The 23159-nt window shown below is 43.3% G+C and overlaps 2 non-coding genes and 1 pseudogene across 2 annotated transcripts; all 3 read left to right on the top strand.

The window, feature by feature from the left end:
- Positions 1–5: 5 nt before the first annotated feature.
- On the top strand, positions 6–9836 carry LOC115930775 (cation channel sperm-associated protein 2-like; annotated as a pseudogene).
- Positions 9837–12267: 2431 nt separating this feature from the next.
- On the top strand, positions 12268–12374 carry LOC115930996 (U6 spliceosomal RNA). The gene has a single exon (XR_004067571.1). It is a non-coding gene; the product is annotated as a U6 spliceosomal RNA (small nuclear RNA).
- Positions 12375–16212: 3838 nt separating this feature from the next.
- LOC101123830 (uncharacterized) lies at positions 16213–20626 on the top strand. The gene is made up of 2 exons (XR_008672055.2): positions 16213–17847; positions 19305–20626. It is a non-coding gene; the product is annotated as an uncharacterized protein (transcript).
- Positions 20627–23159: the final 2533 nt, after the last annotated feature.

Raw genomic sequence — 23159 nt, 5'->3', positions numbered from 1 at the left:
GCGGAAAATGGGGCGCAGTGAGGCTGGGAGCCGGCCCTGAGCTCGTCCTGCGTAGGGGTAGCCGGGCTCAGGGGGCGCCTGAGCTGGAGGTGGAAGCGTGAAGTCAGGACTGAGTGGGCGAAGAGAACCTGGGCTGAGGTGAGGCCCAGAAGCGGGAATGGAGGAGAGAAGGAGCTAGCCCCCGAAGGAGTGTTGGAGTGGACACACTTGGGACGGGACCCATTTTCAAAATGTCAGGCTTTGGCATTTTGTCCAATTTCTCTTCACTTGGTTTCTCTTGCGTGGGCAGGCCAAGCCCTCCCCCATCTCCACCTCATTGCCCGATTCTCTCAGGCCCAGGTGGGACCCAGGTTCTTCTTTGTCCAGCCCCGGGCCCCTGCCCTTGTGGCTGCTCCTTTTTTATTGAGTTTCTTGTTTTGTTTTGTTTTGTTTTGTTTGAGATGGCGTCTTGCTCTGTCCCCCACGCTGGAGTGCAGTGGCGCGATCTCCGCTCACTGCAAGCTCTGCCTCCCGGGTTCACGCCATTCTCCTTCCTCAGCTTCCCGAGTAGCTGGGCCTACAGGCGCCCGCCACCACGACCGGCTAATTTTTTGTATTTTTAGTAGAGACCGGGTTTCACCGTGTTAGCCAGGATGGTCTCGATCTCCTGACCTCGTGATCCGCTCGCCTCGGCCTTCCAAAGTGCTGGAATTACAGGCGTGAGCCACCACGCCCGGACTTTTTTTTTTTTTTTTTAATGAGCTTTTAATTGGTAGTGCCTTCACAAAGTGAAGATGCCTGGCCACTTGGTCGACTGCGCAATGTCTTTACCACTCTTAGCCCCTTTTGTTTCAAAAAACCCTGAGTCTTAGTACAATGTTTGTTCTTCCCAACTGCACCTAGTTCCTAAATGTGGGTACATTAAGGAATCTTAAGGGCAAAGAGGGTGGGGAGGAGGGGACAGAAAACCTGTAATCCTTGGTGCAGCTCCAAGAATGAAATGACACTTGATGCTTACATTTTCTTAGCAGACATGGCCGCTTACCAACAAGAAGGGCAGATGCAGCTTCCCCGAGCTGATGCCATTCGTTCACTTCTCGTCGATACTTTCTCTCTCATCGAGCATTTGCAAGGCTTGAGCCAAGCTGTGCCGCGGCACACTATCAGGGAGTTACTTGGTCAGCAGCCTATTTCTTCACTAATTTAAATTTAAGACTCCTATCCACATCCTCTACATTTAAGAGTGGAAAATTCTGGGGAGGTTGGTTTAGTTGCTGGTTTACCAAACTTGATAAATCAAGGGCTTGTAAATAAAACTAAGGAGATAGAATCCACGTCTTTCACTTTTAGGCCTAGGATAGCCACTAGCCGTGGTTGATACGGAACAGTTTCTGTCAAAGACTCTTAAAACTTTGAGAGTGAACCTGCTGCTTTTGTGGGCATGGACAGTGTTGGTCATAAGCAATACATTTGCTCTCACTCCAAACAGAATTCTTAGTTGCTGTGAGAAGAGAAGGACCAGCAGTAAGGCATTAGGGGGGCCCATTATCTGAACAGTATCCCTGCCCCCAACCCTACCTGGTCTATTTTGTTTGTATTTATCCACTATCCCTTTTCAATTTTTGTTGTAGATCCTTCCCGCCAGAAGAAACTTATGTTGGGAGATCAACACCAGCTAGTGGGCGTCTCTATAAAGCCTCAACGTATAGAACAGATTTCACATGAGGCTGTTGAGCAGGCTTCATGTGCGCTGCAGTCAGAGGCCACCTCTTTCTTTGTGGGCCGGATGGGTCCTTGAGTGTATCCTTTCATGTCACTCATTTTTATCCTGGCTGTTGATCATCTGCCTAATGACTTATTTTTTGCTCCTCAAACTCCATTGTCTCATTCTCACTGCTTATGTTATTGCTCTTATTATTTCAGCTGCATAAATCAGAAAGAACTCCACTCTGTACGTTTCCTTAAGAGACAACAGGTCCTCTCTTCAAAAACTTCATCATCTTCCTGATCTTTTTGAATACGATCATATTGATGGTTGAAATACGTGAGAACTGACATTGTATGAAAGGGGAAGTGAGGCCAGGCGCGGCGGCTCACACGTGTAATCCTAGCCCTTTGGGAGGCCGAGGTGGGCGGATTGCCGAAGCTCAGGAGTTCAAGACCAGCCTGGGCAACATGGTGAAACCCTGTCTCTACTAAAAAATACAAAAAATTAGCTGGGCGTGGTGGCATGGCCTGTAGTCCCAGCTACTTGGGAGGCTGAGGCAGGAGAATCGCTTGAACCCAGGAGGCGTAGGTTTCAGTGAGCTGAGATTGTGCCACTGCATTTCAGCCTGGGCGACAGAGTACAACTCTGTCTCAAAAAAAAAAAAAATGAAAAGAAAAAGAAAAAAAGAGGAAGTGGGTAGGAGTAATTTTTTTTTCTAAATTGATCATTTTACATTTTTGAATGTCATTTGAAATGTGACATTTATATTAAGGACAATTATATTAAGCCTCCTGGAGTAGAATTTATGCAACTGCTAAAATCTAGAAATATTTGCTGGGCACCGTAGCTCACACTTGTAATCTCAGCACTTTGGGAGGCCGAGGTGGTTGGATCACTTGAGGTCAGGAGTTCAAGACCAGCCTAGCCAACATGGCGAAATCCCATCTCTACTAAAAATACAGAAAATTAGCTGGGCATGGTGGCGGGCACCTGTAATCCCAGCTACTCAGGAGGCTGTGGCAGAAGAATACTTGATCCTCGGAGGCGGAGGTTGCAGTGAGCCGAAATCACGCCACTGCACCCGATCTCAAAAAAAAAAAAAAAAAAAGAAATATTAATATTTGGAGGGCTCTCAAGCGTATACTAGATACAGAGCATCTAGACACATAAAACTAGGTGTAATATGTAGCAATGTAACAAATCCACAAGGAATTGAACTTGGGAAGACCAGTTTTATTTCTGTTGTCAGTTTAGCCTGACAATTGTTTGCATTAACCTTTTCTGTTAAAGATATTGGTGCCTATCGGTGAATGATCTAACATTTACATTTTTTTTTTTTTTTTTTTGAGACGGAGTTTCACTCTGTTGCCCAGGCTGGAGTGCAGTGGCACGATCTCGGCTCACCACAAGCTCAGTCTCCCAGGTTCACGCCATTCTCCTGCCTCAGCCTCCGGAGTAGCTGGGACTACAGGTGCCCGCCACCACGCCCAGCTAATTTTTTGTATTTTTTAGTAGAGACAGGGTTTCACCGTGTTAGCCAGGATGGTCTCAATCTCTTGACCTCGTGATCCACCCGCCTCGACCTCCCAGAGTGCTGGGATTACAGGGGTGAGCCACTGCGCCCAGCCTAACATTTACATTTTTACAAGTATATGTAGAAATATTATTCAAGTAAAAATAAGAAAGCTCACAAAGTATGGAAAGGTAGGTACCACTAAGATATTAGCTGAGCCAAAAAAATTACTTAAAAGGAAATGATTCTTAAACCAATAATAAATTATATGAAACATATTCAAAACATAAGGATGTCTGCAAAATCAGTGAGCTCATTTGTTGATAATCTCAAACTGCTCAGAAATGATGAAAGGACAGTAGAACTACTCACTTGTTTCATTCTCACTGTTTTAGGGAAGTCTCCCACTTTATTTTTTAGTGACAGAGTCTCACTTTGTTGCTTAGGTTGGAGTACAGTGGTGTGATCATGGCTCGTTGCATCCTCAACCTCCAGGGCTCTATTGATCCTCCCACCTCAGCCTCCTGAGTAGCTTGGACTACAGGTGCATGCCACTACACCAAGCTAATTATGTTGATTTTTTTTTTTTGTAGAGACAGGGTCTCATTATGTTGTCCAGGCTGGTCTTGAACTCCTGGGCTTAAGTGATCCTCATACCTCAGCCTCCCAAAGTGCTGGGATTACAGGCATGAGTTACCACGTCCAGCCTAGGAGGAATTTTTAAGAGAAGGGCGTAGTTATGAAGCTCTTGGCTGTTTATGTCACACAGATATTTTCCTCAACAGAAGTGTCCAGTGCCTGTAGCCAGTTCAGAACTCTGCCTCTAGCTCCAAGTCCCCTACAAGCTTATCTCTGGGGCCCAGGCATGGTGGCTCATGCCTGTAATCCCAGCACTTTGGGAGGCTGAGGCAGGAGGATTGCTTGAGCTCAGGAATTTGAGACCAGTCTGGCCAATGTGGAGAAACGTCATCTCTACAAAAAATACAAAAATTAGCTAGGTGTGGTGGCACATGCCTGTGGTCCCAGCTACTCAGCAGGCTGAGGTGGGAGGATCGCTTGAGCCTGGGAGGCGGAGGTTGCAGTGAGTCATCGTGCAACTGAACTCCAGCCTAGGTGACAAAGTGAGACCCTGTCTCGAAAAAAATAGTCCTTTACCTCAGTCAGGTCAAAGATATTTAAATATACAACAATAATTGATGTCAGGGACCCACTACAGTATACTATATACTTTGAGGTGTTTTATTTCCTCCTCGTAATGGTGAAGATTTTGAACTAAGTTACTTATAATTCCCTTTTATTGTATGATTGCTGCCATGTATGTGCCTTGCATGGCTAGGATTATAGTACTAAGCCTTGGAATGAAGTAAATAATAGTAACTATACAGGATTTCCTAGATCAGTGGTCCCCAGCCTTTTTGGCTTCAGGGACTGGTTTCTTGGAAGACAGTTTTTCCATGGATGGGGTAGGAGGGAGGTTTCAGGATGAAGCTGTTCCACCTCAGATCATCAGGCATTAGATTCTCCTAAGGGTCACGCACACGCAGTTCACAATAGGGCTCGCCCTCCTATGAGAATCTAATGCCGCAGCTGATCTGACAGGAGGTGGAGCTCAGGCGGTAATGCTCACTCACCCACCACTCACTTCCTGCTGCATGGCCGGGTTCCCAACAGACCATGGACTGGTACCAGTCCGTAGCCTGGGGCTTGGGACTCCTGCCCTAGATCTAATAGACAAATCAAAATAGAATAGCACTAACTATTCTATTTGGTAAAACAGTTAACTGAATATGAAACATGATCACTGTGCCAGAGGATAAGTAGATTGCCAGACTAGAAATTACCTGGCAAGCTCATGGAAATTTTATCTTATTAAGCTTATTCTTGTGGTAGAAAGGGAGGAGGGATTTTGCAGAGGGAAATTATTTGTGATTAACAGATTTCTTTGAACAGACTAATTCATATGATAAACATTAAGAATTTTTTTAGGCTTAAAATTTTTTTTCCAGATCACAAAGCGATCTAAACTGTTAGGGCTTTAAAAAATCTACTTCCACAACTGGATATTGGTAATTCTGCTTTGCACTTTATTTTTTTAATTTTATTATTTTATTATTATTATTTTTTGAGACGGGGTCTCGCTCTGTCACCCAGGCTGGAGTGCAGTGGCACGATCTCGGCTCACTGTAAGCTCCGCCTCCCAGGTTCACGCCATTCTACTGCCTCAGCCTCCCGAGTAGCTGGGACTACAGGCCCCTGCCATCACACCTGGCTAATTTTGTGTATTTTTAGTAGTGATGGGGTTTCACTGTGTTAGCCAGGATGGTCTCAATCTCCTGACCTTGTGATCCGCCCGCCTTGGCGTCCCAAAGTGCTGGGATTACAGGCATGAGCCACTGTGCCTGGCCTCTCTTTTGCACTTTAAACATCAATTGGCTTATTTTTAAAATCTTGTATTTTGTTTCAAATAATGAGAAAGAAAAAATGATTTGACTCATTTGCAAGCCTTTGTCAGAAAATAACACATTGCAAGTGTAGACAATCCTTACTTAAAATTAAAAACTGAGTATATTGGGAGGCTGAGGTGGGAGGATCAGTTGAGCCCAGGGGATTGAGGCAGCAGTGAGCTATGATCTCACCAGTGCACTGCAGCCTGGGTGACAGAGCAAGATTCTGTCTCAAAAATAAAATAAAACCTAAGTTTAATGTCATTACAATTTTTTCCCAAAGGTGGGCATATTCCTGAAGATTACAATTTTTTACATTGACTTTTAAAGTCCTAGAGAGGGTTTGATGTGCTATATAAAGTTTTTGGTCATATGAATGGAATTTATAGAATCTGATGAAGATCATCTTGAGATTAAACTTGCAGAATTGTCATTCCTTTTTTTTTGAGACAGAGTCTTGCTCTGTCTCCCAGGCTGGAGTGCAGAGACGCCATCTCTGCTCACTGCGAGCTCCACCCCCTGGGTTCATGCCATTCTCCTGCCTCAGCCTCCCAAGTAGCTAGGACTACAGGCGCCCGCCACCACGCCCGGCTAACTTCTTGTATTTTTAGTAGAGACGGGGTTTCACTATGTTAGCCAGGATGGTCTCGAACTTCTGACCTCGTGATCCGCCTGCCTCGGCCTCCCAAAGAGCTGGGATTACAGGCATGAGCCACCGCACCCAGCCAGAATTATCACTCTTAATGCTCTTCATGAAATTGTATTTCTGGCTGGGCATGTGGCTCATGCCTGTAATCCCAGCAGTTTGGGAGGCCTAGTCCTGCGGATCACTTGAGGTCAGGAGTTCAAGACCAACCTGGCCAACATGGTGAAACCCCGTCTCTACTAAAAATACAAGAATCAGTGGGTATGGTGATGTGCACCTATGGTTCCAGTTACTCAGGAGGCTGAGGCAGAAGAATCGCTTGAACCCGGGAGGTGGAGTTTGTAGTGAGCTGAGATGGCAGCTGGGCGACAGAGTGAGTGAGACTCCATTTCAAAAAAAAAAGAAAGAAAGAAATTATGTTTCAACATCAGTGTTCCTTGTTTCATGATGGATATAACTAGCCAAAACATTACTAAAAATATTAAAACTGTGTAAATGTCAACATCTACATATCAGTTTATTGCTACAGTGTACTATTCTCCTCACCTATAGTATTGGACTCCTTGAAACCAATGTGCATTTACCTGGTATTCTGTGAGGTGACCTACTGTTGTTTTTCTAGAATAGGGAGTAGCAATAGATGACTGTTCATGGTGAACTCCACCTTGTAAAACAGAATTATATATTTGCCTGAGTTGCTTGATCAAATGGCTACTGTCTGTCACCCTGAGAAGAATATTGAAACATAGATGTTCACTGCTACTTCACTTCACTGGCTAAGATTCCTGGGTAGACTTCACTGGGCTCCTGGTCTCTATTTCCGTTAAGACTCCTTTGCCTTGCTATAGCAGCCTGAAAAATTCCAAGAATTTTAAAAAGTTATTTTTCATCTTCAGAGAGGACACATTACTTGATGTAGAGTGGAGGCAGTCACTTTTGCACATTCTGTGCTGCTGAGGCAATTTCTGCTATTCGTTCCTCTGAACTTCCTTGGGTTTGTTTAGCTTCTATAAAATTATTCATTTTTCCAGAGAGTAAAAGTGCTACTGCTTCTGTAATTTGGACTTCCCTACTTAAACTATTTTAAACTACTCAAAACTATATTCTGCTTTGCAAGAGCCTTATTTTACTTCATTGCTCTGTTTAGGTTCCTGTTTCGCAAGGGCAAAAACTGAATAAAAATTATAGCATTCTATTTTCCAGCCACAAATGTGGTCCTCAGCTCTTTCTAATTATATAATCCCATGCTCCTGAGAGGTAGAATTTATCGTTAAGTGAAAAAAGTTTGTATTTTATTGAATCTAAGCTGTCATCAATGGTGAAATTCACTATTTACCACTAAGAAATAAAAATCGTGCTCAATTAAACTGTGACACATCACTGATTGTAAAATGCATCCTCACTTTGGGAGGCCGAGGCGGACAGATCACGAGGTGCAGAGATGCAGACCATCCTGGCCAAAATAGTGAAACCCCGTCTCTACCCAAAATACAAAAATTAGCTGGGCATGGTGGCGCATGTCTGTAGTCCCAGCTACTTGGGAGGCTGAGGCAGGAGAATCGCTTGAACCCAGGAGGCGGAGGTTGCAGTGAGCTGAGATTGCACTACTGCACTCCAGCTTGGCAACAGAGCGAGACTCTGTCTCAAAGAAAAAAAAAAAAAAGCATCCTAATTTCATGGATGTTAAAATGTGAAAAATTGTCAGTCTTAGAGAAACTTACGTGAAAGAAAAACTTACAGAAGTACAGAGCCTAAATAAGCATAGGAGTGCTGGGTGCAGTGGCTCATGCCTATAACCCCAGCACTTTGGGAGACCAAGGCGGGCGGATTGCTTTAGCCCAGGAGTTTGAGGCCAACCTGGGCAGCATAGGGAGACCCCATCTCTACAAGTAATTTAAAGAAAAAATTAGCTGGGCATGGTGACATGTGCCTGTGGTCCCAGTTACCCAGAGGCTCTTGAGCCCGGAAGATCCAGGCTTCCGTGAACCGTGATTATGCAAGTGCACTCCTCCAGCCTGGGTGACAGAGTGAGATTCTCTCTCAAAGCAAGCATAGAAATAAGTATAGCGTAACTCCATTGGTTTTTAGAAGGGGCCAACATCTGTAAAATTCTAGGGATGATTGAAGTATGGTTCTGTTCTTTTTGTCTGGATTCAGTTCAGCATCAGGATGACTTTAAAGCCAGAGCATCACAATGTTGATTTCTATTTAGCTCTTAAGCCTATTATAATCTGAGTGTTTTTTTTTTTCCAAGGGTATGGCATACATCCATTCATTGTATAAAAGAGATGAAGAAGGTTGAAAGAGAAAGGCAATGAATTAAGGAATAGCAATTAGTAAATAATAGGTTTCGGCCAGGCGTGGTGGCTCACGCCTGTAATCCCAGCACTTTGGGAGGCTGAGGCGGGCGGATCACATGAGGTCAGGAGTTCGAGACCAGCCTCAACATGGAGAAACCCCATCTCTACTGAAAATACAAAATTAGCCGGGTGTGGTGGTGCATGCCTGTAATCCCAGCTACTCGGGAGGCTGAGGCAGGAGAATTGCTTGAACCCGGGAGGCGGAGGTTGCAGTGAGACAAGATCGCACCATTGCACTCCAGCCTGGGCAACAAGAGCGAAACTCCATCTCAAAAAAAACAAAAAACAAAAAACAAAACAAAAGAAAAGTAAATAATAGGTTTCTAGAGAGGAAGTTCGCATTCAGTTTGCTTTGCAGAGCAAAATTTTAGGCAGGGAAGAAAGGAAAAGTTTTAAAAGAAAGCTAACAGAACCAAGTGATTTATTGTTATAATTCGATATACCCTAATGATTGTGGCTTGTTTCTACATTCGTTATAAAGTACTTCAGATATCATGGCCCTGTATTTTCATTCTGTTCTCAGGACCCATTGCTTTCTTGTGAACTTTGGGACTGAGATAACAGTACAGTAGATGGGGGTGGGGGGTTGGAGGTAGGGGTAATTAAAGAGAGTAGTCTCTTAGTAGCTGTGTGAGCCCCAGAGTGGATCGCAAGTGACTTGTAGCTGGGCAGACATAACTATATGAACAGATTGGTTGTGGCTATGTTTTATGGTCAGTTCTGTCCTTCCCTGTATTTCACAGGTTGAAGCAACAGTGTTAAGAAGAGAAACTCTTAACTCTTAACACAGTGTTAATAAAAATGGAACAGTAGTGGGCAAAACTGTGGTTTATAAGTGTGTTCATTCTCCATCATTCGGTTTCCAGCTTCCTTAACTTTTATTCCTCCTTTGCTCTATCCTCACAGAATTGCTGGAATCCACAAATACCAAACTATGGCCATTGAAGCTGACCTTGGAGGTGGCAGCTTGGTTTATCTTGCTTATTTTCATCCAGGAGATCCTTCTTAAGTGGCTATCCAACTTTTCTGTTTTCTGGAAGAGTGCCTGGAATGTCTTTGACTTTGTTGTTACCATGTTGGTAAGGATAGAGATCCTGAGGGTTCGTTTAGTGGGATGAAGAATGTGCCTAGGTGAATCGAAAGAACAAGAAAAGTTAACATGATAATAGGAAGAAACAAAAATTTACTTAGCTTCTTTCTTTTGATTTTTTTTCCTAAAACTAAACATCAATCATTGCAGGAGTTGTTGGTATTAGGAGCAAAGTAGACTAACTACAACATCAATGCCAACAAGAGCATCTGCCGGTTACTGAGCACTTACTAAGTGCCAAGCACTATTTTAAGTGTTTTCCTTACATTATCTCATTTATGCTCCACAACAACCCAATTAAATAACCATGAATTTTATCCCCATTTTTATATCTGAACAAGTGGAAATATAGTGTTTAAGCAACTTAATATAGAAAGGCTGAATAGTAAGCAATTCTCAGAGAATGCTATTCAAGGGATAACGCCCAGGGAACAATGAAGAGGATAAGATGAAGAAGGTGCAATTCTGCCTGGGTGCCTTGGGGTGTATTTTACTTATAATCTGTGTGTTTTCCACAGTCCCTGCTTCCCGAGGTTGTGGTATTGGTAGGGGTAACAGGCCAATCGGTGTGGCTTCAGCTTCTGAGGATCTGCCGGGTGCTGAGGTCTCTCAAACTCCTTGCACAATTCCGTCAAATTCGAGTTATTATTTTGGTCCTGGTCAGGGCCCTCAAGGTGATTTGACTGTTGCAAGCTAAAGCGGGGGCAAGGTAGATAAATGTGAGGGCTTAACATAGAATATGAAACAAATTGGCCGGGTGCAGTGGCTCACGTCTGTAATCCCAGCACTTTGGGAGGCCGAGGGGGATGGGTCATGAGGTCAGGAGTTCGAGACCAGCCTGACCAACATGGTGAAACCCTGTCTCTACTAAAAATACCAAAAAAAAAAAAAAATTGCCGGGCTTGGTGGTGTGTGCCTGTAATCCCAGCTACTCAGGAGGCTGAAGCAGGAGAATCACTTGAACCCGGGAGGCGGAAGTTGCAGTGAGCCGAGACTGCGCCACTGCACTCCAGCCTAGGCGACAGAGTGAAACTCCGTCTAAAAAAAAAGAATATGAAACAAATCTGGATGGGTCAAAGAAGGCAATGAAACGTCCTGTGAAATGTTATTGGATGAGAAGGGGCTGGGGAGAGGTGCCATGGTTCAGAGATGACTGGGTTCAGCAGTGCAAGAGAGGGTTTGGTGGGAGATTGCCAGGTGGGCTTGACTGGGCTGTTGGTGGAGATCAGCCTAGTCTGGCCCACGTCTGACTTGAGGTTATGGCCTCTAGAGCATGACTTTCCTCTTGATGTTGCTGCTCATCTTCTACATTTTTGTTGTGACTGGTGTCTACGTCTTCTCAGAGTACACCCATTTACCTCGTCAGGACCTGGAGTACCATGTGTTCTCGTAAGCAGAGCTGGGGGACAGCTGAGTGAGGGGAGAAAATTTGGCTAAGAGACCAGAAAGCTTGTCCAAAGTATAGTAATATAAAAAGTGCAGTCTATTCCAAGAAACTGAAATAGAACCCAATAGGGAGAGGGAAAGAGAAAGCAAAAGAACAGTGAATGGTATTAGCTCTGATCTTGAGGTTAGGACAGCTAGTTCCATGTTTATTCTGGGTTTTGCAAATTCAAACCACACTGTCATCAGGCATCTTTAAATAGCGGTACACTCCAGTGGTTAAGCTTGGTTTCTGTGAGTCAGTTACCTCTTTTGAAAACTGGGGGCCAGGCGCAGTGGCTCACCCCTGAAATCCCAGCACTTTGGGAGGCTGAGGTGGGTGGATCATGAGGTCAAGGGATCGAGACCATCATGGCCAACATGGTGAAAACCCATCTCTACCAAAAATACAAAAATTAGCCAGGCGTGGTGGCTTGCACCTGTAGTCCCAGCTACTCGGGAGGCTGAGGCAGGAGAATTGCTTGAATCTGGGAGGCAGAGATTGCAGTGAGCCGAGATCATGCCACTGTACTCCAGCCTGGCAACAGAGCGAGACTCCATCTCAAAAAAAAAAAAAAAAAAGAAAAATGGAAATAGGCTGGGCACGGTGGCTCATGCTTGTAATCCCAGCACTTTGAGAAGCCAAGGCGGGTGGATCACCTGAGGTCAGGAGTTCGAGACCAGCCTGGCCAACATGGTGAAACCCTGTCTCCACTAAAAATACAAAATTAGCTGGGCATGGTGGTGGGTGCCTGTAATCCCAGCTACTCGGGAGGCTGAGACAGGAGAATCACTTGAACTCGGGAGGCGGAGATTGCAGTGAGCTGAGATTTAGCCACTGCACTCCAGCCTGGGCTACAAAGAGTGAAATTCTGTCTCAAAAAAAAAAAAAGAAATGTAAGGGGAATAATAGCAGTGCTACTTCATAAGAGTGTGGGGTTAAATGTGGTAATGCATTTAAGCACTTAGCACAGTATGTAACACGTTATAAGTGATCAATTAATGTTACTATGATTCTCAAATATGATCACTGGTTTTATCCCAATCTCTACATATTACACATGCATACGCCTATTCCTGATCTCTGTCTAGAAAACGCTAATCAGTGCTCACTTCGGCAGCACAGGTACTAAAATTGGAACGATATAGAGAAGATTAGCATGGCCCTTGTGCAAGGATGAAACACAAGTTTATGAAGTGTTACATATTTTTAAAATATTAACAAAACCTCACTAATCAGTGTTTTCTAGAAGAAAATCAGCTTGAATTTAGAGTAGATAATCCTGCTTATGAATTATAATTCAATCTGGTCAGCGCCTCTCAGGACTCTGTTAGACTCTAACAGATAGTTTTGTAAGAGTATTGAGTTAGGAAAGTCCTAGAATTTATCCTATACAAGCTCTGATGTTTTCAATAAATTGTGTATGGGGAACTAAAAAGAAAGGTAGGAAAATTTAGATACCTTCCTGGAAACTTTTTACTTTTTTAGCAATTTTTAAATATTATTAATTTTATAATTTGTATATATTCATTATTTAGGATCACATATGTTTATGTAACATACCCATTTACTTGCATATCATTTCATACCAGCAAACTAATAGGAATAATTTTTTGAATGATCTTCTATTTTGCTAAATTTGCTAATTTTGCTAAATTTTGCTAAATTTACGAGTGATCTTCTATTAAGTGGAGTCCATAGAGCAGTGGAGAATAAAATTAGAAAAAACGGCTGGGCATGGTGGCTCACACCTGTAATCCCAGCACCTTGGGAGGTGGAGGCAGGCAGATAGATCACTTGAGGTCAGGAGTTCAAGACCAGCCTGGCCAACATGGTGAAACCCTGTCTCTACTAAAAATATGAAATATGAAAATTAGCTGGGCATGGTGGCGCACACCTGTAATCTCAACTACTCGGGAGGCTGAGTCAAGACAATCACTTGAGCCTGGGGGGCAGAGGTTGAAGTGAGCTGAGATCACGCCACTCCAGCTTGGATGATAGAGTGAGACTCTGTCTCAAAAAAAGAAAAAAAAAATTAGAAAACTATCTAGTTGGTGATTCATTCATCTTTAAAAAATTGATCTTTAAAAATTCAGTCAATACCTATTTATTATTTATTATACCCCAGGACTAATGGAATAGTGAGAAGTAGTCACAGATTATTCATGATAAAGGAGAATTTAGGCTGGGTGTGGTAGCTCACGCCTATAATCCTAGCATTTTGGGAGGCTGAGACTGGTGGATCACCTTAGGTCAGGAGTTCGAGACCAGCCTGGCCAACATGACAAAAGTTTAGTAGAGATGGCTCTACTAAAAATACACAAATTAGCTGGGCGTGGTGGTGCGTGCCTGTAATCCCAGCTCCTTGCAGGGCTGAGACGAGAATCTCTTGAACCCATGAGGTGGAGGTTGCAGTGAGCTAAGATCGTGCCACTACACTCCAGCCTGGGCAACAGAGCGAGACTCTGTCTCAAAAAAATTAAATTAAATTAAATTAAAATAAAACAACTTCAAACAAGAATGATTAGCTAAAAACAGTATGGTAGGAAAGGAGCCAAAATCAGAACAAACTACAAAGAAATGCTTTATGTTTCTTTGAAAATAGGAATGATACCATTTTCGAAAGGTTTAGGTCTCTGCTTCTGTCTATTCACATGCCTTTTTCTTTAGGGACCTCCCGAATTCTCTGGTAACAGTGTTCATTCTCTTCACCTTGGATCATTGGTATGCACTGCTTCAGGACGTCTGGAAGGTGCCTGAAGTCAGTTGCATCTTCAGCAGCATCTATTTCATCCTTTGGTTGTTGCTTGGCTCCATTATCTTTCGAAGTATCATAGTAGCCATGATGGGTAAGCATAGAGGAGGTGAAACTTGTTTGGGAAGGGTGGTTGGGAAAAAGTTATTCTGAAAGCTGGGATTGGTGGCTTATGGGTATAAAGAACCTAGTGTAGCAGGAAGGCTTGGGTTCTGGATTGGATATTTCACTTGGATTCTCCCCACCCAAGCCCTCTTCCCAAGTCTAGTCATTACCATCTCCCAGCTGCTAATGGCCCTTTGGGGCAGTCATTAACATTCAGAATATCAGGAAAGAGCTGAATGAGGAGATGGCGCGTCGGGAGGTTCAGCTCAAAGCTGATATGTTCAAGCGGCAGATCATCCAGAGATCTACTTCTCCCTTTTCAACCCCAACTTTCCTTCTCAAGGGTTTCCTGAGCTCATTTCTTGTTTCTACTTCTTGACCCCACTTTTCCCTTTGTGACAGTAGATTTGCCCCCAAGGATAAGAATTCTCCAGCTCTAAAATATTGCCTGAGTCTTCATCCACTATGGGGAGTCCTCCATTTTTTTCACCCCTTGACTACAATTTGTTCTCCCCAATTAGTTTTCTTCACTTTCTGATATGAACTCTTTTTTTCTTACCACACTGTTGCTTGAATATAACTGTCTTTGCTCTTTTTTCTTTTTTTTTTTTTTTTTTTTTTTTGCTTTGGAGGAGAAAAAAACATGTCACGTGAGGCACTGAGGTCAAGCCATAGCAAAATAGAGGACAGGTTAGGAGTATGTATGTGAACTGGGATAGAAACACATGAAGGAGGAGAGGTGGAAAACTAAAGATGAAGATTGGCTTTGAGAGAGAATTCATTCATTTAATAACTGCATATTGTAGTAGGTTGACTAGTGGCATCTGAAATAATATGTTCATGTCCTTACTCCCTGGAACCTGTGAATGTGACCTTATTTGGAAAAAAAAGATCCTAAGTTAAGGATCTTGAGATGAGATCATCCTAGATTATCCAGGTAGGTCCTAAATCCAATGGCAAGGGTACTTATAAAAGATGAAAGAGGAGAAGACACAGAGAATAGGAGAAGGCAATGTGAAGATGGAGATAGAGGTTGGGGCTAATGCCGCCACAAGCCAAGGGAAGCTGAGGAATGCCAGGCAGCTGCCAGAAGGTAGAAGAGGCAAGGAACTTCTCCCCTAAAGCCTCCAGAGGGAATATGGCCCTGCCAACACCTTTATTTCAGACTCTAGCCTCTAGAATTGTGACGGAATATATTTCTGTCATTTTAAGCTACCAAGTTTATAGTAATTTGTTATGGCAGCCACAGGACACTAATACAAATACCTTCCATGAAACAGATATGATTCTAGACCCCAAGTGTTTAGCAGTGGACAAAAAAAGCAGAAGCAGAAGTAAACTCATTCACTCATTAACAAATAATTACTGGGTGGATGTGGTGGCTTACACTTGTAATCCCAACACTTTGAGAGGTGAAGGCAAGAGGATTGCTTGAAGTTCAAGCCAGAAGTTCAAGGCTGCATTGAGACATGATTGCACCACTATACTCCAGCCTGGGCAACAGAGCAAGATCCCATCTCAAAAATTTAGCAGGGTGGGCATGGGCACTCATGCCTATAATACCAGCATTTTGGAAAACAGGTGGGCAGATGACTTGAGCTCAGGAGTTCAAGACTAAACTAGGTAATATGGCAAAATCCTGTCTCTGCGAACAAAAATTAGCTGGATGTGGTGGTATGTTCCTGTGGTCCCAGCTACTTAGGAGGCTGAGGTGGGAGGACTGCTTGAGCTGAGAGGTTGAGGCTGTGGTGAGCCGTGATTGTGCCACTGCTCTGCAGCCTGGGTGACAGAGCAAGACCCTGTCTCAAAAAAACGAACAAAAAACAATAAAGAACAAATAATTATTGAATACTTAGTAGGTGCTTGGGATGTTATCAGTGAACAAAATAGATAATAATGCCTGCTTCATGGAGCTTACATATTAGTAGTGGTAAAGAGATAATAAGCAGTGAATATATTAAGTAATCTGTTAAAATATGATAAGCATTATGGGAAAATTAAAAGTAGAACAGGTTAAGGGAGATTGGGAGTAGAAGGTGGGATTGCAGATGGGTTGTAGTTTTTTTTTTTTTGAGACAGAGTCTCGCTCTGTCACCAGGCTGGAGTGCAGTGGCATGATATCGGCTCACTGCAACCTCCGCCTCCTGGGTTCAAACAATTCTCCTGCCTCAGCCTCCCAAGTAGCTGGGACTACAGGTGCCCACCACTATGCCTGGCTAATTTATTTGTTTATTTTTTTGTATTTTAGTAGAGACGAGGTTTCACCATGTTGCCCAGGCTGGTCTCAAACTCCTGAGCTCAGGCACTCCACCCGCCTCAGCCTCCAAAAGTGTTATGATTACAGGCGTGAGCTATCGTGCCCAGCCGCAGATGGGTTGTAGTTTTAAACAGGATAGTCACGGTGACCTCATTGAAAAGGTAATGTGAGCAAAGACTTGAAGGAGGTAAGGGGATTACCATGTGGATATCTGTAAGAAGAGTGTTAATAGGCAGATGAAACAGCTAGTGCAAAGCTCCGAAGCTGGAAGCATGCTTGGTGTGTTTGAGAAACAGCAAAGAGGCCATTGTGACTGCAGTAGAGTGAGCAGGGGGAAGAGTGCTGGGAAATGAAGTCAGAGAGATAATGGTGACTTGATCCTGTAGGGTTATGGGTGCCATTGTAGGGACTTTGAAATGGCAAGCAGAACAGAGGAGTGACATGAAGTGACTTACGTTTAAGAAGGATTACTCAGGTTGCTGTGTTGATAGAAGAACAAGGGAAGGAGCAGAGAGATCAGTTGAGAGGCTATGCTGCTGCCCAGGCAAGAAATGATGACAGCTTAGGCCAGAGTGGCGGCAGTGAGTTAGTGAGAAAAGATATATTTCGAAGGTAGAGTCAGCAGGATTTCTTGATGGACTGGATATGGGAGGGAAGAGAAGAGTTAAGGATGACACATGAATGATTGAAGTTGGAAGTGCCTGAGTTTAGAGTTTGGGAGTAGTTTGGCCCTCATTGTCTTATGCCCCAGCTTTAGGGGGTGGCCAGGGGCATAACCAGAATAATGAGTGGACTAGTCATATCTTGTAAATGTTTGTGAAGCCATAAATTTCTTCTTTAAGTTCAAGAGGAGCTAGTCAACAAAGGGAAAGTTTGGACTTATCAGAAGTGTCTGAAGTAGAGTCTAATTATGGTGCCACTGAAGAGGATTTAATAACATCTGCATCAAAAACAGAAGAGCCCTTGTCAAAAAAGAGAGAGTACCAGTCTTCCTCCTGTGTCTCCTCCACATCCTCTTCCTATTCTTCCTCTTCTGAATCCAGATTTTCTGAATCTATTGGTGAGCCGAAGAACTATAATAATGAGTTTTTTCCATTTGAATTCAGACTCCTCTTTAAGACATCTTAGTCTTAACAGGAGTTCTCCTACTATATCTCCTTTCCAATTTTCTGGTCTTAATTACTTTCTTTTTGCTTCTTAATTTCCCCTGTACTACTTCTTCACTTTGGTTAAGTGTGGCCGTGGCCTCTTTGCTCATTGTAAAAAGTGGTTTCTTGCTGATGAACCCTTTCCCTCCTTGCTTCCTGTTACCTCTTTCCACCCACACCATAGGATTTACCAGCTCTTACCCAGCTTTTACAAGTCTAGACATGCTTTTCTGAAGCATTCCTCCCTATATAGGTTATTTGGACTGGGAAACTCTTGTGCACGAGAATCTGCCCAGGCTAATGGAAATGGATCAGGATGACCGTGTTTCACCCAGAGACTCACTCTTCTGATATTTTTGAGTTGCTAGGAAAGCTTCAGTATAACCTAGAGGAGCGTAAGAAGTTACAAGAGTTTGCAGGTATGGAGTTAGGGCAGTCATGGGGACAATGGGAATATATATATAGCGTTTATAGCTGTGGAGAAGGAGGAGGGTGTCCACTATTCTGGCATCTCAGCTTCTCAATTTCTGCCTACACCTAGAATAGGCAAATTCTTGGTTTGGTATGTCATATTCTGGGAATGTGTCCCACTTTTCCCTAACTGAGAGAGAACCTAGAAACTCTGCTTCTGTATCAGGGGACACCCAAATCCTATGAGGTATGAGAGCTTATTTCCCAAGAAGGGAAAGTCTAATCCCAGTTGTTGGGAATTAGGACAAGGTCGGCTCTTGCTTGATTTGGGCAGCCCACTAGTTTCTGCACGTTTATTCTCTCTGAAGATTGCATTTCAGACTTGAGCAGCAGGGCCTAAGCCTCAAGCTGGAGAGCTATGGGGGATCAGACAATGAGCAGGATGCCCACAAGTGCTCACTGTCCTAACTCCCTAAAGAGGTTTATGAATTCTAAACTTCTGCTTGTATCTGCCCCTTCTAGTGTCAGCCTCTATAAAGATAAATATGTGATTTAAATAGTAGAGTTTGATGGAAACTGAGAACTATCTATTCAAAGTTATTTTTCCTAAATTTCATTACCCTATGACTAATTTGGATTAATACAATTTCCCTCTAAAAGGAAAAAAAAAGGCTAGGCGCGGTGGCTCACGCCTGTAATCCCAGCACTTTGGGAGGCCGAGGCGGGCAGATCACGAGGTCAGGAGATCAGGATCATCCTGGCCAACATGATGAGACCCTGTCTCTACTAAAATACAAAAAATCAGCCGGGCCTGGTGGCACATGCCTGTAGTCCCAGCTACTCGGGAGGCTGAGGCATGAGAATTGCTTGAACCTGGAAGGCGGAGGTTGCAGTGAGCGGAGATCACGCCACTGAACTCCAGCCTGGCAACAGAAGGAGACTCTGTCTCAAAACAAAGCAAAAACAGAACAGTTAAGGGCAGATTTTTACAATTTAATATGTGTTATCTGGGGTTTCCCTCTCATATCTAGTTGAAATCAACTCAGTTTGAAAATAAGAAATTAGAGAGGAGGACTGTGTGTTTGTGTGTGGTGGGCACAGGTGGGAAACGAGGAATTTATAATATTGGAACATGGAATTTAGGGCAAGATGTGAAAGACAGGCTTTGCTTACTTCACAATGTTGCCTAAATTTAATCCTGTTCCTTCTAGTCATTCTTAGCCCTGCCTTCCCACTTATTCTCTAGGGAGGACAGGGTGAAAAGGAGGAAAATGCAGCAAGGTAGTTTCTTTAATCCTGATAAACTTGTCTATGGCAAAGAGTACACAGAATCATAAGGCTTAATTAAAAGATTAATAAAGACTTTTGTGGGAACCTAGAACCCAGAAAAGCAAGGTCTTCACCAAACATTTATATATGTAGAATATTCTTAGCTCTCCAGCCTCCCAATCTGTTTCCTTTGCAGTGCAGGCACTGATGAACTTGGAAGACAAGTAAAGCAATGGATGGCTTCAATATCCTTGGGCCCAGCAAAAGATAATGAAGGGAATTGTTGGAAATAGAGAATTGAAAATATAAACATTCAGATAGAACAATGTCTGTTCATTAAAATTAAAAAGTATAAGTGTCTAGGCCGGGCGCGGTGGCTCACGCCTGTAATCCCAGCACTTTGGGACACCGAGGCGGATAGATCACCTGAGGTCGGGAGTTCAAGACCAGCCTGGCCAACATGGTGAAACGCTGTCTCTACTAAAAAATACAAAAAAAAAATTTAGCCGGGTGTGGTGGCAGATGCCTGTAATCTCAGCTACTCTAGAGCCTGAGGCAGGAGAATCACTGGAACCTGGGAGGCAGAGGTTGCAGTGAGCCAAGATCGCACCACTGCACTCCAGCCTGGGCAACGGAGTCTCGGTCTCAAAAAAAAATATATATATATATATATATATATATAAGTGTCTAATAGATGCTCCTAGTAGCTGCTCAGTAGTCTGCCTCTGAGATAAGGGATATTGAAAGGCATAAAGTCAAGCAAAAGAGTTAGTTCAAGCTGAGTGTGGTGATGTGTGCCTCTAGTCCCAACTATGAGCTGAGGCAGAATTGTTTGAGGCCGGGAGTTGGAGGCTGCAGCAAGCTAGGATCATACCACTGCATTCCAGCCTGGGCAACATAGCAAGACCCTATCTCTAAAAAAGAACAAAACAAGTTAGCTCAGATGCCAGCAGAGTCTGTGCTCCTTAGCTTTCTACCCTTTCCACAGCTCCTGAATCTGACTCATTTCTTGACTTTATCATTATAGCTTCCACCCTTCCTGCAACCTCTACTGCCTGATTAGAGTCCTAATTTTACCCTCTCCCTCCCTGATGCGTAGGTAAAGGCCTCTCTGTGGAGTAAGGAGATCTTCAGAGCTGTTAGTGTAACTAATTGAGAAGTATTGTTTCCATTGCGTGTTCTACTCATGTTGCTTCTCTTGTGAACCATTAACTTTAATTGGATATTATTTTTACCTGTTTCTGGACCGAAAGTCTCTTTATTTTATTTTGCCATTGCTCAGGGCAGTGTTCAAATCAGTAAGTGTTGTACAGGTTTTTAGTGTTAGAAGGGATTTCAGAGTTAATCTATCTCCCATCAAAGCAGGAACACCTTTTAGAACATCACTGAAAGGAGGATTATCCAGGTAATGCTTAATGTTTCTAGTTATTTGGGATTTATTATCTAGAAGGGATCCCATTCCATCGTTAGAAGACTTAAGTCTTTAGACATGTTTATTATTAAAAATTATATCACTTATTGAGTGTTTAACATGTATGAGGATATTTATATATTTAGTATATATATACTGTATATAGAGTATGCATATTTCATAAAATAATCATATATGGAAGATAGCTTCACATTTTTAGAGATCAGAAAACTAAGGCCTAAAGAAATTAAGTAAGTTAAGTAGCTTGCCCAAGAGCATATACCAAGTAAGAGGTAGAGCTAAGGTTCTAACTCAGGTTAAAAATTCTGAGTTGAGAAAAAAATCAGTTGAAGCCATTTAAACAATAAAATAGCTTACTGGAGACTGGAAAGTTCAAAGGTAGTATAGCTTCAGGATTGATTTAATGTAAAAATTCACTGTTGTTAGATCTGTGGTTTTGTTTCTCTGGAATTTTCCTGTCTGTGCTCTCCTCCACGTGTTCTTGTTATTCTCAGACTGGCTTCACTTGGGTAGCCAGATAATTTTCTGAAGCGCCTAGGCTTGCATACCTATTTCCCCATATGCAGGGGAAGAGAGCCAGTGACTCCTTTCTCAGTCAATGAACAAAATTTTTGAGCTTTGGGTCACAATAATGGTTATTCTTGGAGTGAAGATACTGATGGGGAGGAAGCATGAAGCATCTGGAGTGCTATAGATATGTTCCATATCTTGATCTGCATGGTGGTTACACAGGTATATATAGATGTAAAAATTCAACAAAATGTACACTTAAAATTTGGGCATTAACTGTACGTAAGTCAACCTCCACTCCCTTAAAGATATCCTGACCACCACTCTGATTGGACCAAGAAGTTAGGTCATATGCTTACGTCTGAACAAATTGTTGAGGTAAGGCGGTGGATGTGATGAAATCACTAATTAAGGCTTTCTCCTGAACTGGAGGTAAGGTCAGTAACACCCAACCTTAAGTAAGGGCTCCTACCCAAATGGGGAAGAGATGGAAGGGGGCAATAAGGTGGTAATTATAAAGTCCTCACCTAAGAGTATGTCTGGCAAAAAGGTCAAGATGGGGAAAAGGCAAATGAATTGAATGTCCAGAATAAACAAATCTATGAAGACAGAAAGTAGATTAGTGGTTTCTTGGGGGTTGGGGAGGGAGGAATTGAGACTGACAGATGATAGGTATAGGGTTTATTTGGCAGGTGATGGAAATGTTCTGGAATTAGATAGCCTTGAATAGTTCAACAATATAATATATTTAAAAACACTGAATTGGGCCAGGTGCGGTGACTCATGCTTGTAATCCCAGCAGTTTGGGACACCAAGTCGGGTGGATCACCTTAGGTCAGGAGTTCGAGACCAGCCTGGCCAACATGGTGAAACCCCATCTCTACTAAAAATACAAAATTAGCCGGGCTTGGTGGTGGGTGCCTGTAATCCCAGCTACTTGGGAGGCTGAGGCAGGAGAATTGCTTGAACCCGGGAGGTGGATGTTGCAGTGAGCCGAGAGCGCATCATTGCACTCCAGCCTGGTCAACGAGCGAAACTCCATCTCAAAAAAAAAAGAGCTGGACTGGAGCATCATCCATTGAACTTGTCAATCAGAATACAATAAACATCATAAAACAGAATAAGGAAGCATTATATCATAAATCTTACATATATTATCCACAAAGGAGATGCTCTTGAATAGTTTTGCTCAAAGTGTGGCCTGAAGATGAGCAGAATTGGCTTCATCTGGTCATTTGTTAGAAGTGTAGAATCTCTCACTAGCATGAGACTAAAAAATAATTAAAAAAATAAGTATAGAGGCCGGGCACGGTGGCTCACGCCTGTAATCCCAGCACTTTGGGAGGCAGAGGTGGGCGGATCACGAGGTCAGGAGTTCCAGACCAGCCTGACCAACATGGTGAAACCCTGTCCCTACTAAAAATACAAAAATCAGCCGGGCGTGGTGGCACACACCTGTAATCCCAGCTACTCAGGAGGCTGAGGCAGGAGCATTGCTTGAACCCGAGAGGTGGAGGTTGCAGTAAGCTGAGATCACACCACTGAACTCCAACCAAAAAGGAAAAAGAATCTCAGGCCCCATCCCCCAGGCCTATTGAATCAGGTGATGTAGCTGCACATAAAAGATTCAGAACAGCCGGATGTGGTGGCTCACACCTGTAATCCCAGCACTTTGGGAGGCCAAGGCAGGTGAATCATGAGGTCAGGAGTTCAAGACCAGCCTGGCCAACATGGTGAAACCCTGTCTCTAGTAAAACTACAAAAATTAGCTGGGGGCGGTGTAAGGCGCCTGTAATCCCAGCTACTCAGGAGGCTGAGGCAGGAAAATAGCTTGAACCTGGCTGGCAGAGGTTGCAAAAAAAAAAAAAAAGAAAAGATTCATAAGGCACTGCTTCATAGGTATTTGATGAATATTCCCTCCTTCCCTTTCCCCCCCAACACTACACAGTTATATCCTCTTGACTTTCTTTTTCTTTTCTTCCCTTTTCTTTTTTTCTTTTCTTTCTTTTTTCCCTCCCTCCCTCTATCCCTCCTTTCCTTCCTTCTTTCCTTCCTTTCTTCCTTTCTCCCTTCCTTCCCTCTCCCTCTCTCCCCTGCCCCTTCTCTCTT

Source organism: Gorilla gorilla, chromosome 16 (assembly GCF_029281585.2).
Source record: "Gorilla gorilla gorilla isolate KB3781 chromosome 16, NHGRI_mGorGor1-v2.1_pri, whole genome shotgun sequence".
NCBI classification, from domain to species: Eukaryota; Metazoa; Chordata; class Mammalia; order Primates; family Hominidae; genus Gorilla; species Gorilla gorilla.
The sequence above is the reverse complement of the archived record's forward strand: the minus strand, read 5'-3'. Positions and strand labels throughout refer to the sequence as shown.